The sequence below is a fragment of the Acinonyx jubatus genome, chromosome B4 (genome assembly GCF_027475565.1).
Source record: "Acinonyx jubatus isolate Ajub_Pintada_27869175 chromosome B4, VMU_Ajub_asm_v1.0, whole genome shotgun sequence".
Taxonomy (NCBI): Eukaryota; Metazoa; Chordata; class Mammalia; order Carnivora; family Felidae; genus Acinonyx; species Acinonyx jubatus.
In genome coordinates, this window is record NC_069387.1 from 47023858 (window position 1) to 47038465 (window position 14608).

Here is a 14608-nt window from a genome sequence, read left to right on the forward strand (position 1 = left end):
CATATATTGCAAAATGATCAAAAGTCTAGATAGCATCTGTCACTATATGTAGTTACAAAAATTATTTTTCTTGTGATGAGAACTTTAAAGACCATAGAGATGTACAGACTTTCAAATAGGTTTTATAGTCCTATTAACTACAGTCACCATGTCATCTATGCATTATATGCCCATGACTTATTTATTATATAACTGGATGTTTGTACTTCTTGACTCCCCCCTTAACCAATCTTTCCCACCCTCTAGCCCTCACCTCTGGCAATTATCTATCTGCTTCTTTATATCTGCAAGTTGATTTTTCAAGACACTATATATAAGTGAGATTATACAGTATTTATCTTTCTCTATGTAACTTATTTCACTTAGTATAATGCCCTCAAGGTCCATCTATGTTGTTACAAATGACATAATTTCATTCCTTTTTTAAGGTTGAATAATATTTCACTGTATATACACAACACATTTTCTTTATCCATTCATCCACTAATGAATACTCAGGTTGTTTCCATGTCTTGGCTACTGTAAATAATGTGGCAATGAACATGGGGTGCTTATGCCTTTTTGAATTAGTGCTTTTGTTTTCTTTGTATAAATACCTAGAAGTGGAATTCCTGGATCATATGGTAGTTCGATTTCTAATTTTTTGAGGAACCTCCATACTGTTTTTCATAGTAGCTGCACCAACTCCCCCTCTTCATATTAAATTTTAATTAATAAAAAAGTGAGACAATATCTAAACTAAACTATCATGACAATTATTGCAAAAACTGAAAATTACTTTATACAAATATAAAAGACAGGCATCTGGCTTTGACAGTTATTTAAATCTTTAGTAACTGTTATAACTGAAGCACTTGACTTCAAAGTGTCAAAGGGAAAAAAAAGTTCTGAGTCTTCTTAATTAAAAAAACATTTTTTAAAAAGCTAATATGGCTAAATCTAGATCTAAATCTATGCAGTAACATTCTAAAAGACTGTAAAAAAATAATTTATAATTAAGAGTCTTAGTTAACCAAATGAAAATAATGTAATATAATCAGAAACTCAGAAACTATAGTTCAGGGGCACCTGGGTGGCTCAGTCGGTTGAGTGTCCGACTTCAGCTCAGGTCATGATCTCGCAGTCCGTGGGTTCGAGCCCCGCGTTGGGCTCTGTGCTGACAGCTCAGAGCCTGGAGCCCATTTCGGATTCTGTGTCTCCCTCTTTCTCTGACCCTCCCCTGTTCATGCTCTCTCTCTCTGTCTCAAAAATAAATGTTAAAAAAAAATTAAAAAAAAATTTAAAAAAGCCGTTTTATTTATCTTGCATTATGATTTTTATTATGGGTTTTGCTAATTGCAGACATGTTCTTTTATTCCTTGTATTTCCTGTAACTTGTTAAATGTAGAGATTTGACTAGATTGAAGTTCATTTTCCTTTGGCAAGAACATTTCAAGAGATGTTGTTGCATACTTCATATTGTATTGCATCATGAATCAAATAATTGACTTTCTTTTTGTGTGGACAAGATTTATTTTGAGTTCAGGTATGTTGTTAGCCTAACCCATTCATCATCAAGTTTCCCAAGCTAATGCCATAGCTTTCAAACATGACCCCTGGGAATCTCCGAAATTCTTCCAGAGAGTCTGCAAGGCCAAAAAGACTTCAAAATAGTAATAGATATTATTTACATTTTTTCACAAGTGTATAGCAGAAATTTTCAGAGGTTATATGACATTTTTGTTCTAAATTCTTCTCAGTTTTAATTTCTAATATGATATTCAGAGGTATAAGCCCCTTACAGAAAATCTCTTCATCCTCAATAATTTTGAAAATGTGAAGCATTCCTGAAAGCAAGAAGTTGGGGAACAACTGAGCTAATGGGTTTAGCAGCCAGTGATTATTATCCCTGAATTTATTATTTCATTAGGTGTTACAAATAGTAATATTAATATTAAACTGTACATCTGATCTTATCACTCTTCTGCTTAAAACAGCTTTCTATTGTTCTTATCTTAGGTATTTTGCAACATCTAAAGAACATGATAGAGTATTTTACTGTAGATAATGATCCTCTATTGATGCTTTTGTGCTGAGGGAATTTTCTATTTCTGGATACAAAGCAAGAAGTTGATATTCCAGAATTTATCTAGAAAACTATTCCTGGGGGAACAGAGAAACTACAGAAAACAGCATAAGAGAAATGAAAAATACAAAAAAAGAGAATGAAAGAAATGTTAGTCAGTGAAAAAGTCTTACATGCATCCTAATGGTGTTCCAGAAGGAGCGGAGAAAGAGTATGTGGCAGAAGAAACATTTGAAGAGAAAATGGCAAAGAAGTTTCCAAAATTCTCTCAATGGCTCTCTATGCCTCGCACCTTCCCATCTCCTTTTTCTTGTTCTTTTCCCTGTGCTTCAGTTTGGATAATATATATTGACTTTTCTTCAAATTTACTGATCCTTTTTCCTATGTCCAGTTAGCTGTTAAACCTATACAATGAATTCTTAATTTTGGCTATTGTATCTCTCAAGTCCAGAATATCTATTTGCTCTTTTTTATTATTTTATTATTATTATCATTATTATTATTATTTTAGTGAGCTCTATGCCCAACGGGGCTTAAACTCATAACCCTGAAATCAAGAGTCAAATACTCTACCAACTGACCCAGTCCTATTTGCTCTTTTTTACAGATACAGCTTTATTGTTTAAGTTCTATATATTTTCATCTGTTTCATATATCTTTTCCTGAGCTTTCCTTAACACATTCATAATACTAATTTAAAAGTCCTTGTCTGCTGATTCCAACATCTGGGTCACTCTGTGGGTCTGCTTCTAATGGCTGTATTTTCTCTTGATTGCAAGTTACATTTTTCTTCATATTTGTATGTATTGTATTTTTTTTTTTATTGTATGTTGAGCATTGTATATCCAAAAGCTTATGGGAACTGAAAGATTTTGTCCCAGGGAGTGCATATCTTTTCCACTGTTAGGAAGTTGGAATAAGAGACAATGAATCTGAGCCAATCAGGCATTATGCTCTGTTGGATTTGGATTTCAATGTCACTTTTAGTTCACCTCAGGTTTCAAACTTCTTGAGGGTGATATTTGGAGTTCTCTGCTGTGTGTATAACATACCTATTCCTCTAGCAGGACTTTGAGATCAGGCATTGTGAGACCAACCACATCTCACTTGGAAGCAGAAGTCCTGCAATTAACAAATTTATAATCTGTTTATTAAAGACAACCTAAAAAATAATTCCAAATAAAAAGAGACAAAAATCAATCAAAATACTGTCATTTTAATAAAGCAACATCATTATTTTAATGTATTTTCTTATGAAGTTGTTCTGGGACTATATAGGTTATAATTGTTTCATTATTTAATTGAAAATCTGAAATTAAGTATATACTTTGATTGAGGGTGAAGTTACTATCAAGAAACATTTTCTGCCAAATCCTAAAGGAAAATCATATTCATAATGAGACTGTTTGTTTTTAAAATTTGTCTAAATTCCAGTGGTAAGGAGGCATCTCTACTTTTGCATTCTTGCAAGTTGATTAGTGTGGTAATGTCAATTTGATGTGGCTTCTTGAATTACTATTCTTATAATTCTCATTGGGACTCAGGTCTATCAAAAATTCTTTTATTTATTTTTTTTTTAAGTTTATTTATTTATTTTGAGAGAGAGAGAGAAAGAAAGAGAGGGAGAGAGAGAGAGAGCAGGGGAAGGGCAGAGAGAGAAGGAGAGGGATCCCAAGCAGGCTCCACACTGTCAGCACAGAGCCCAATGCAGGGCTCAAACTCATGAACTGTGAGATCATGGCCTGAGGTGAAATTGAGAGTCAGATGCTTAACCAACTGAGCCACCCAGGAGCCCCCAACAATTCTTTTAAATAAGTCTTTTAAATTAACACCTAAACTTCCTAATTCTGGAGTATTAATTTTGGTTAATCTCTTAGGTAAGTACGTCTAAAGCTAATAGTAGCATTTCTTTAAGGGTAGATAAGTCATATATTTTCCAAACCTTTGAGTATCTAGGAATAAATTTGTTACTTTTCTACATGAAAGACAATTTAAACATAGATTCTAATGTCACATCCTTTATCCCTCAAAACTCTGACGATATTGCTTCATTAAGTAGTTGGTATTTAATATAACAGAGGAGAAGTCTGATGTCAATGTGATTTTTGCTTCTTCAAATATACCATGTTGTATCTCCATCCTTCACCTATCCACTAAATATCCACCCATGGCATATGCACTCTCTTAACCCAATAACCAACTAAAACTCGTAGGATTTTTCTTTATCTTGTGTATTACTCAAACATCCTACCAAAATATTTTAAAATACAGCTCTCTTTTTTATGATTTGAATGTATTTCACAAGGCTGAAGTAAAGCATTGGCCATTACTCTGAGGGCCATCCTAGTCAGATGTGGTGATGAACAAAGAGCTTGGCAAGCTCTAGATTGTCCTTATTCTCCTTTACTTCACCTCCACCTTGTCCTCCTATCTGCCAGACTTGATGATGAGAAACAAATACTTGATTTGGACCCACAGGAGCACCAACTACACAGAAGCAAAAGTGGTCATGTGGGCAGGAATGGAAGTTATGCATGGACTTAGCAACATTATCTTCACTGACTAAAACCACTGCAATGAAATAAAGCTAGAATAGTACACACCAAAAATGAACCCTTGATTTAGGACCATTCCATGGAGGATAAGTCAACTTTGGTAGCAGGTTGATTACATTAGATCAATTCCATCACTCGAAGGGTACACTTCATTCTCACTGGAAGAGACTTACTTTGGAAGCATATTTCCTTTTCCTGCCCATGATGCTTCAGCTCAAACCACCACAACCGGAAGATTTATAGAATGCTTTACTCATAATATTCCAAAATTCTTTGGAATGTATAATATTCCAAAATTCTTTTGGAATATATTTTTTCCCACCAAAAAATTCATTTAACAGTAAATGAAGTGTGGTGATATGCTTATCTCATAAAATTCACTAGTCTTACCATGTCCTCATCATCTAAAAATAACTGTCCTAATGGAATGGTAGAATGGCTTTTTGCTTTAAAACACTAAATTATCTTTTACAGCAATTAAAACATTTTATTTTATCTTCATTTATTCTATTATTGACACTCTTCATTCCTTTATTTTGATCTATGTTTCTGATGTATATAATATTTTTTCTCCTTTAAGAATATTCTTTAACATTGCTTGTAGTTTTACTGGCAATGGATTCCTTCAGTTTTGATTTGTCTGAGAATATTTTTATTTCATCATTTTAAAAATAATTTAAAAAAAATTTTAAAGTAATCTCTACACCCAATACAGGGCTCAAACTCACAACTCCAGATCAAGAGTCTCATGCTCCACTGACTGAGCCAGCCAGGCACCCCTATTTCATCTTCATTTTTAAGGATACTTTTGCTGACATTGAATTATGGGTTGAGTTTTCTTCTTTCAGCACTTGAAAGATGTCACTTTGTCTTCTTGTTTACATACTTTTTTGGTGAGACATGTGTTATAATTCTAAGCCTTGTCTCTTTATAGGTAATGTTTCCTTTTCTCTGGATACTTTTAAGATTTTTGTCTTTGGTTTGCTACTGTCTGAATATAATATGTCTTAAAGAGTGGGGTTTTGGTATTTATTATACTTGGTGTTCTCTGAGCTTCCTGGCTCTGTGACTTAACTGTTTGTCAGTCATTCTAGAAAAATTTTGGCTATTACTTATTCATATATTCTGCCTTTTCTTTCTTCTCCTCTGAGATTCTAATTATACATGTATCAGGTCATTTGATGTTGTCTCACATCTCTTGGATAGTCTGTCCTGTTTTTTCCTTTTATGTATTCTTCTTTTCTTTTTACATTTCAGTTTGGGTGATTTTTATTGACCTATCTTCAAATTTTCTGATTCCTTGCTTACTTGTGTTGAGTCTACTGATGAGCTCATCTAAACATTGTTCATTTCCATTACTGTGTTTTTTTATTTTGATCATATGGGTCTTCCTTTGCACTGCTCTCCAGGGAGAATCTGTCTCTTGTATCTGTCCTAGTCATATTGTACTATTATTTTAAAAATCAGGGGCGCCTGGGTGGCGCAGTCGGTTAAGCGTCTGACTTCAGCCAGGTCACGATCTCGCGGTCCGTGAGTTCGAGCCCCGCGTCAGGCTCTGGGCTGATGGCTCGGAGCATGGAGCCTGTTTCCGATTCTGTGTCTCCCTCTCTCTCTGCCCCTCCCCCGTTCATGCTCTGTCTCTCTCTGTCCCAAAAATAAATAAAAACGTTGAAAAAAAAATTTAAAAATCAAATCATTTTAGCCTGAGGTGGTGGGTAAGGAAGGAGGGTATTCTATGATGTTCAGATTAAGTAATAGCTGTAAGTAGGCACTGTAAACTTAGATTTTGGGGTATGGACATCATAAGTGTTTCTATCTCTCCTAAAAATGTAATTAATAGACATAGCATTTCTTCCTGCTCCTCCTCCAAGTGTAGAGCATTCTTTTTGCCTACAGTTTTTGGTGCCCTTTTCACCTCAATTTAAGTGTTTTTTGTTCCATAGAAGAAATAGAAAAGATGGGTTTCAGCAGTGTCTGTTGTTCCCCTCTCACACCCAGCACAGTGAAGGAATCTTTCTCAGGATTCTCCCCACTCTTCCTTGTGAAAGCCTGGTTGAATTCCTGGAGGAAAATCCTGTAAGAGTGTGAAATTTCCTGTCCAAAAAGTCATCGCTAAGACAGATATCAAGAAACTTACTGCTTATGTTTCATTCTAGTAGTTTCGTGGTTTTAGGTGTCACATTCAAGTCTTTAATCCATTTTGAGTTAATTTTTGTGTATGGTATAAGAATGGTACATATTATTCTGTTGCATGCAGTTGTCCAGATTTCCCAGCACTATTTATTGAAGAGACTGTCCTTTCCTCATTGTGTATTTTTGGCTCCTTTGTTACAGATTTGTTGGCCATACATGCGTGGGTGTATTTCTGGGCTCTCTATTCTGTTCCATTGATCTATGTGTCTGTTTTTATGTCAATACCACATTGTTTTGATTATTATAGTTTTGTACTATAGTTTGGAATCAGGGAGCATGATGCCTCCAGCTTTGTTCTTCTTTCTCAAGATAGTTTTGGCTATTTGGGTTTTTTGATGGTTCTACACAAATTTTAGGATTTTTGTTGTATTTCTATGAAAAGTGCCATTGGATTTTGATAGCTAGTTATTTATAGATTTCTTTGGGTTGTCTGGACATTTTAACGATATCAAGTTTTCTAATTCATGAACATGGAATATTTTCCATTTATTTGTATCTTCTATTTTTTCATCAATGTCTTACAGTTTTCAGTGTAAAATCTCTCACACCCTTGGTTAAATTTATTCGTAGGTATTTTATTCTTTTTGATGGAATTGTAAATAAGATTCTTTTAAAATTTCTCATTATAATAGTTTGTTATTAGTGCATAGAAATGAAGCATATTTTTCCATATTGATTTTTTATCCTGCAACTTTACTGAATTCATTTATTCTAACAGTTTTTTGGAGGAGTCTTCAGGGTTTCCTGTATATAATATTATGTCATCTGCAAATAGTGACAGTTTTATTTCTTTCTTGATCTGGATGACTTTATTTCTTTTTCTTACCTTATTGTTATGGCTAGGACTTCTAATACTACGTTGAATAAAAGTGGCAAGACTGGGCATCTTTGCCTTGTTCCCAATCTTAAAGAAAAGCTTTTTGCTGTTCACTTCTAAGGATAATGTTAACTGTAGATTGTCATATATGGCCTTTATTATGGTGAGGTAAATTTTCTCTATACATACTTTGCTGAGAGTTTCTTTTTTTAATCATATATGGATGTTGAATTTGTCAAATGCTTTTTCTGCCTCTATTGAGATGATCATATGATTTTTATCCATTCTAATGTGGTATATTACATTGATTGACTTACAGGTATTGAACCATCCTTGCATCCCAGGAATAAATTTCACTTGATCATGGTTTATGTTATTTTTAATGTATTGTTGAATTTGGTTTGCTAATATTTTGTTGAGACTTAAAAAATTATTTTTATTAAGTTTATTTATTTATTTTGAGAGAGAGAGAGAGAGCACAAGTAGGGAAGGGGCAGAGAGATGGAGAGACAAAATCCCAAGCAGGCTCTGCACCATCAGCACAGAGCCTGATGCGGGGCTCAAACTCACGAACCGTGAGATCATGACCTGGGCCGAGATCAACAGTCAGACGCTCAACTGACTATGCCCCCCAGGCACCCCTATTTTGCTGAGACTTTTGCATCTATGTTCATTAGGGATATTGGCCCATTAATTTTCTTTTCTTGGGGTGTCTTTCTCTGGTTTTGTTATCAAGGTAATGCTAGCCTTATAAAATGAGTCTGGAAGTGTTCCCTCCTATTTTTTGGAAGATTTTGATATTGATTGATATTGATTCATCTGTAGGTGTTTGGTAGAATTCATTAGTAAAGCTATGTGGTTCTGGGCTTTTGTTGTCAGATGGTTTTTGATTACTAATTCTCCTTACTAGTAATCAGAGTGTTCAGATTTTCTATTTCCTCATGCTTCATTCTTGATAGATTGTATATTTCTAGGAATTTATCCATTTCTTCTAGGTGTTCCAACATCTTGGTGTATAATTGTTCATAGTGGTGTCTTGTGATACTTTGTATTTCTGTGGTGTCAGTTGTAACATCTCCTCTTTCATTTCTGACATTATCTGAGTCCTTTCTTTTTTTCTTAGTGAGTCTAGATAAAGGTTTGTCAATTTTGTCTATCTTCTCAAAACCAGTTTTTGGTTTCATTGATCTTTTCTATTGTGTTTTCAATCTCTATTTCACTTATTTCCACTCTGACCTTTGCTATTTCCTTCCTTCTTTTAATTTTGGGCTTTATTTATTCAACTGTTTTGAGTTTCTTGAGGTATAAAGTTAGGTTGTTTGAGATTTTACTTGTTTCTTGATGTAGACATTTATTGCTATGAACTTTCCTCTTAGAGCTGCTTTTGCCACATCACATAAATTTTGGCATACTGTATTTCCATTTTTGTTTGTCTCAAGTTATTTTTTTGTCTTTTGATTTCATCTTTGACCCATTGGTTTTTCAGAATTGAAATATACTTATTAAAATGAAATCATTTATAGTTCTAGAACTCAATGTAATTTAGTTGCTAATTTAACAGTGAATATCATGTTTCATTTATATTACATCAACATCTACATGTGTGGTATGCATTATAAGATTAATATGGATTATTTGATATTTCAAAAAGTTTTCCAGGAGCTAAGTACAAATGCTGGGAGTACTGCAATAAGTTCTGAGTGCCCACAGAACCACAAACTGGAACATGAAAAAAAAAGCAAGAAAATGGAGGCTTGACACTATTGGCAAATGACTATTAAGCAAAAATCTATTGAATATGTACTAACAGAGAGGAAGGAAAAATTAATTTTTTAAATTTATTTTGCTGCTCAAATCTTTACATACTCTGGTTGTGTGTATGTCTCAACCTTCTGACCTTCATTGTATTCTGACAACTGCCATTTGTTTTGAGGACACAGAGCAAAAAATATGGAGAAGCATTCCCCTGAGACCATGAGTAATATTAGGAGGGCAGATGTTTTAAGGTCATAGTTACCATTACGGTAGTGCTGAGTGCCAGATTCTGAGTGACAAAGGCATCCTTCCGTTCTTGCAAATGTGTGCATGTGTGTTTATGACATATAGGGGCCTCTAAGATATGGGGACCAGAAGATTGGCTCCTCTTGCCGAGGTATAATTATAGTACTGGTTCTATCCTTTTTATTAAGTGCCAGTTAAATATCTTCTAATAGAACCCATTTCATTCACTTAGGTCACATATGTACCTTGGAAAATGGTTTAGATACCTCTTGATGGCTTCCTGTATTAGTTTTCTATTGCCAGGTAACAAATTACTACAAATTTAGTAACTTAAAAAATTATACATCTATTATCTTGGTTTCTGTGGGTCAGAATTTTGGGTATGACTTACATTCCTTTGCTCATAGTCTCACAAGGCTACAATCAAGGTATTATCTGGGATGTATTTTAATCCAAATGCTTGGTTGGTGAAGAATCTGCTTCCAAGATCATTTGGTTTATTTATAGAATTTATTTCCTTATGGCTACAAGGCTACATGGCTAGATGGCTACATGGCTGAAGCCCATTCTCAGGCTACCCAACATTCTATAGGCCAATTTAGTAACTTTTAATATTGACTTCTTCAACATAGTTTTTTACTGCATCAAGTCAACAAAAAGAATCTCTTTCCTCAGGGAAGATCCAGTTCGGGCTTCGTGCCGACAGTGCGGAGCCTACTTGGGATTTTCTGTCTCCTTCTCTCCCTCCACTGTTCCCTCTCTGTCTCTCTCTCTCTCAAAATAAATAAATAAACATTAAAAGAAAAAAAAAAGTAGAGACAAGATTCCAGTTCAGGTAGTATGCTTTCAAAGGCCATTTTTCGTAATTGTTACATTACGCTGTCTCATTTTATATACTTCAAAACTTCAGTTTCCCTTTTTATCTATTCCTTTTTCGAGTTTATGCTGTTTTTCAAAAGTTCTATTTTCTCTATTCAATTGGTGCTCAATTGCTACCACTGAAATTCATTTATTTATGTTTATTATTTTAGGTTTTTTTGTTTTTTGGAATTTTTTTCTCTGAGAAATTCTGTGATTTTGCTTTACTCCTGCATTTTTTTTTTCTAGAAGAATATTCAGTCTGTTTGTATAAAGCCAAATGGTTGACAAAATATGGAAATCCTTTAGTACTGATTGGTAAGTAGCTGTCCTACCTCTGAATACTCCTCCTACCATCCAGTCTGCCTCAGTCCCCAGTTAAATAAGCCCTGGACCTCTTCACAATCTGACAACTAAATGATTAACATCTGACACAGTAGAAGGTTTTCATGTCTGCTTCCACTCTGGCCAGTGCCTAGTGCCATAAGGAATGAGAAATATTTTGCATTTCTGTTTTACTTAACTCGAATTCTTTTTCTTTTGTATTATTCTGACAGCTACTTTAAGCTCTTCATTATTAATCAGGTCACACTTCTTACAGGAAACAGGCAAGAAATTTTCCTATATTCTATGAGGAAGATTTAGGTTCTCTTGTTCTGTATTTCTTTTATATTTAGTGTGTAATTTCATGATAGTAATTATTTCGTAATGTTTATCTGTATATACGTTTCTTTCTCCATTAGAGGCAGTGTCATTTCCTCTGGGCATCCTTAGTGGCTAGAATAGTGTGTGAGTACATAATTAATACTGTATTTGTTAAATGAAACAATGAATGATTGGTTAGATCAACCAGCAGGTGGAATGTCTGAAGAGACTACATAATGTGTGGTTGAATATATTTGGGGAAATTCAAATACAATAAAACCATCTAGTTGGAGCCTTAGGGAAGCAAGTCTAGAATATGAGCATATCTATTAAAATCAATCAATTAGTGAGTCAATGGTGAATTATTTTCCCCTTTGCCATTAGTCTAGACAATTGCGAGTGAATTATTATAAACATGATTCTTTTTTATTTGTTTATTGGAAACATACAAAAAGAAACCTGATGGGCTTTATTATTCCAATCCCATTTTTCTTATTATAGAGTGCAACTTTTAATGTCTATATTAATATTTATAATTAGTTGAGTATTTTATAACTGAGCATCTATGTACTAAATAAATTATAATACATAATTTATTATAATTGAGCCTCTATTCGTAACTTTTTGAACAATCATGTACTATGCTCTGTGTTACATACTTTACAAAGCTAAGCAATAAAGCCACACAAATCTAAATGTGTTATTTCCTGACTTAGAACCTTTTAAATGATCCCTCATTACTTTGTAACAAAGATCAGCTTTTAGGCAGAAAATCTACTAAATCAGTTCTCATGTTACAATTTGCCTTTTCGAGGAAGGCATTACTGATTTTCCAACTCTGGATTAAGCGATTCTCCTAAAAGCCACCCAGTATTTCAACTGAGTTGAAAGACCCAAATTATAAAAATAAGTATTAACCACCCTCCACTAATTTCTTATTACTTACAAAAATTTCCTGTTTACTCTTCTGTTTCCTCTAGTATAGATTTCTTGAGGCCGGGCTAGACCACAGTGATTACTAAATAAAAAATGAGTAGATTAATTTAAGCAAAAAATTACATTCAAAACAAGTTAACAAAACCTTATGATCTATTTGTCAGGCTCTTCTTGTTTGGCAAAACACCTTTACATTGATTTATCCTGTCATTGACCTCTCTTAACCGACTTGAATCACAGGCATTATCACTATCTTAGAGATGAGAAAACCGTGTTAACACACGTGTTCCAAGAAACAGGCAAGAAGGCAGGAGTACTTGGACGTGAGCCCAGATCTCCCAACAAAAGGAGTTGCACTTTTTTCACTACATCCTATGGCCTTCATTAACGATTGGTTCCCAATATAAAACTGAATATAAGGGATACAACTTCTGGTGAAAGGGTATGATTGGAAGTGCTTGCTCTGGCACAAAACTGAAAGAAAAGATGTGTTTTCGCCATTCTCTCATTACTTACAGTTTAAAGTATACTTTGTGAATTTTTAATATAAATGATGAACAAATATACTTAAGGCTTTTTTGAAAATATTTCTCTCAGCTCTTTAACTCTCACCAACCTATTTCCTTCCTTCTTTGCTGAGGCTCATAGAGGGCGCTCACAAAGTGCTACTCACTGGGTAAAGCGAAGCTCCACTCAAAACACACTTCACACTGCAACTAAAAGGCGCAGCGCCACCACCTCAGACTTCCTTCTCCTTTCCAAGGCAGGAGGCGTGGCCAATTTCCCTCATTCAAATAAAAAACCAGGAGATTTGCATGGGGAACGGCTGAGCCGTGAGCCTATTGGCTGTTAGCACCGTGGGCGTGGCCAATAGTACGACCACAGAGCCCCGCCTACATTAATTTGCATAACGGCCCCGGCGCGTGCAAGGCAGAAGCGGGTTTGTTTTTGAATCTGCGGAGGTGGCGGCGGCGGCAGCGGCGGCGCGGCGACTGAAGCGCGCGATACTGAAGCGGCCGCGTTGAGGACGGTTGCGCGGAACGGCTCTGTAGGAAGGAACTTGGTTCCCCCTCCCTCATCTCCCGCCCCGAAAGGTATATGTGACTCCTAGGGGCTGTTATAACCACATTTTCTTAAATTACTATTGTATTTATGAAGAGTCAAGACCGCATTATGGCGGCTGCGGGAGTTGTGTGTGCGCCTGCGCGGTTGCGGAGCTGCGGGCGGGCGCTGCATGGGAGCACGTGATCTTGCGGGGTCGGGCTCTAGCTGCAGTTGTGCAGCTGGCGGGGCGGTGGCTGCGCAAGCGCAATATTCATTTTCAAGATCTAATGTTCTTGTTGGACGCCATTTGGGTTCTAGATTTAATTTTCCTCATTCTTGAGGAGTTTCATTTTCTTGTCCTCAAACTGCCACATTTTTCAAGGAAAACGTTTCTCTTGTGTTGCATTCCTATACCGACCCTCTAAACTCTTTTATATTTCTCCGATTTTCTGAGAAGCTGTGAACTTAATTTTCTGTAAAAATGATTGTCACTTGTGGTTCTTGATTATAATTTCACTTTTAGGGTATTGCTGGGTTCAAGTTTATATTTGGGGAGATAAAGATCAGCACCTAGTGGTGGTCTCAGGGGCAGTACATTTAATTGAACTGAATATTTGCAAATACATTTTAACCCTATTTTTACCAGTTTTGTTAGGAGGGAATGTGTACAAACGAGAATTTGAGTTTTGGAGATATGAGGGGGAAGGGGCATTGGAAGAATCTATATACTATTGTTTAAAAAGAAATCTCAATCTCCTTGGTTATTTATTTTTTTAATATTTGATTCTAAGTTAATGAAGTTTTAATTTTACCAGTTTGTGTGCTTCTGATCATACTTGCATTTGGGTTTTAGATTTTTAAAGTCTGTGATCACTTGTCCATCACTGCTTCAGTTTGATCATTTTTGTGACTCTGACTTTTAAAATTAGGTCATTTGTTTAGCCTTTGGTTTGTTATGATATGTGAAATAAAACTTGCTTGGTAAATTTTTCTCATAAAGAATTCTGCAAAGAACTCCTCACTAAACTGAGGCCTTTATGAGGAAATAAAGTCAACCATTAATGAAAAAATTAGTTGATTCTTTAAAGAAACTGCCCTGTATATGTGTATGAAATACAGTTGTGTTTGATTTCTTAAAATTGTGTGTTCCTAATTTTCATTTCTTAAAGAAGGTAGTTAGAGGTGTGCTACTGGTTATTTTAGTTTACAATGGTTGTGTCACTATATTTGAATCTTATATAACACCGCTGGGAGAAGTGTTATACAATCTGATATAATTCTACCATTGTGCAAATTTTTTCTTACTAGACTAAAAATTTGTAACTGTTTTTCATAGATTTCACCTGTGGCTTGTGTGTACAATAATTGGTTTCTTGGTTGGTTATATAAGACTAAGTTTAAATCAGTCATCTGTCAAATGAAGAAGTGCCTATTGCTTTATAATGGTTGGTTAGGGACGGTTTTATTGCCCAAAGCAAACACCGTTAGCATTAA

The 14608-nt window shown here is 35.0% G+C and overlaps 1 protein-coding gene and 1 long non-coding RNA gene across 2 annotated transcripts in view; one reads left to right on the forward strand and one right to left on the reverse strand.

The window, feature by feature from the left end:
- Positions 1-1348: 1348 nt before the first annotated feature.
- LOC113592980 (uncharacterized) lies at positions 1349-12994 on the reverse strand. The gene is made up of 3 exons (XR_003412977.2): positions 12744-12994; positions 12081-12152; positions 1349-3187 (listed from the first exon to the last, which is right to left on the reverse strand). It is a non-coding gene; the product is annotated as an uncharacterized LOC113592980 (long non-coding RNA).
- A 30-nt stretch (positions 12995-13024) lies between these two features.
- Positions 13025-14608, forward strand: part of ATF7IP (activating transcription factor 7 interacting protein) — a 122500-nt gene continuing 120916 nt past the window's right edge. Inside the window, exon 1 of the mRNA XM_027035611.2 lies at positions 13025-13164. The gene's annotated coding sequence lies outside the window, so the exon portion shown is untranslated. The remainder of the gene's footprint in view (positions 13165-14608) is intronic.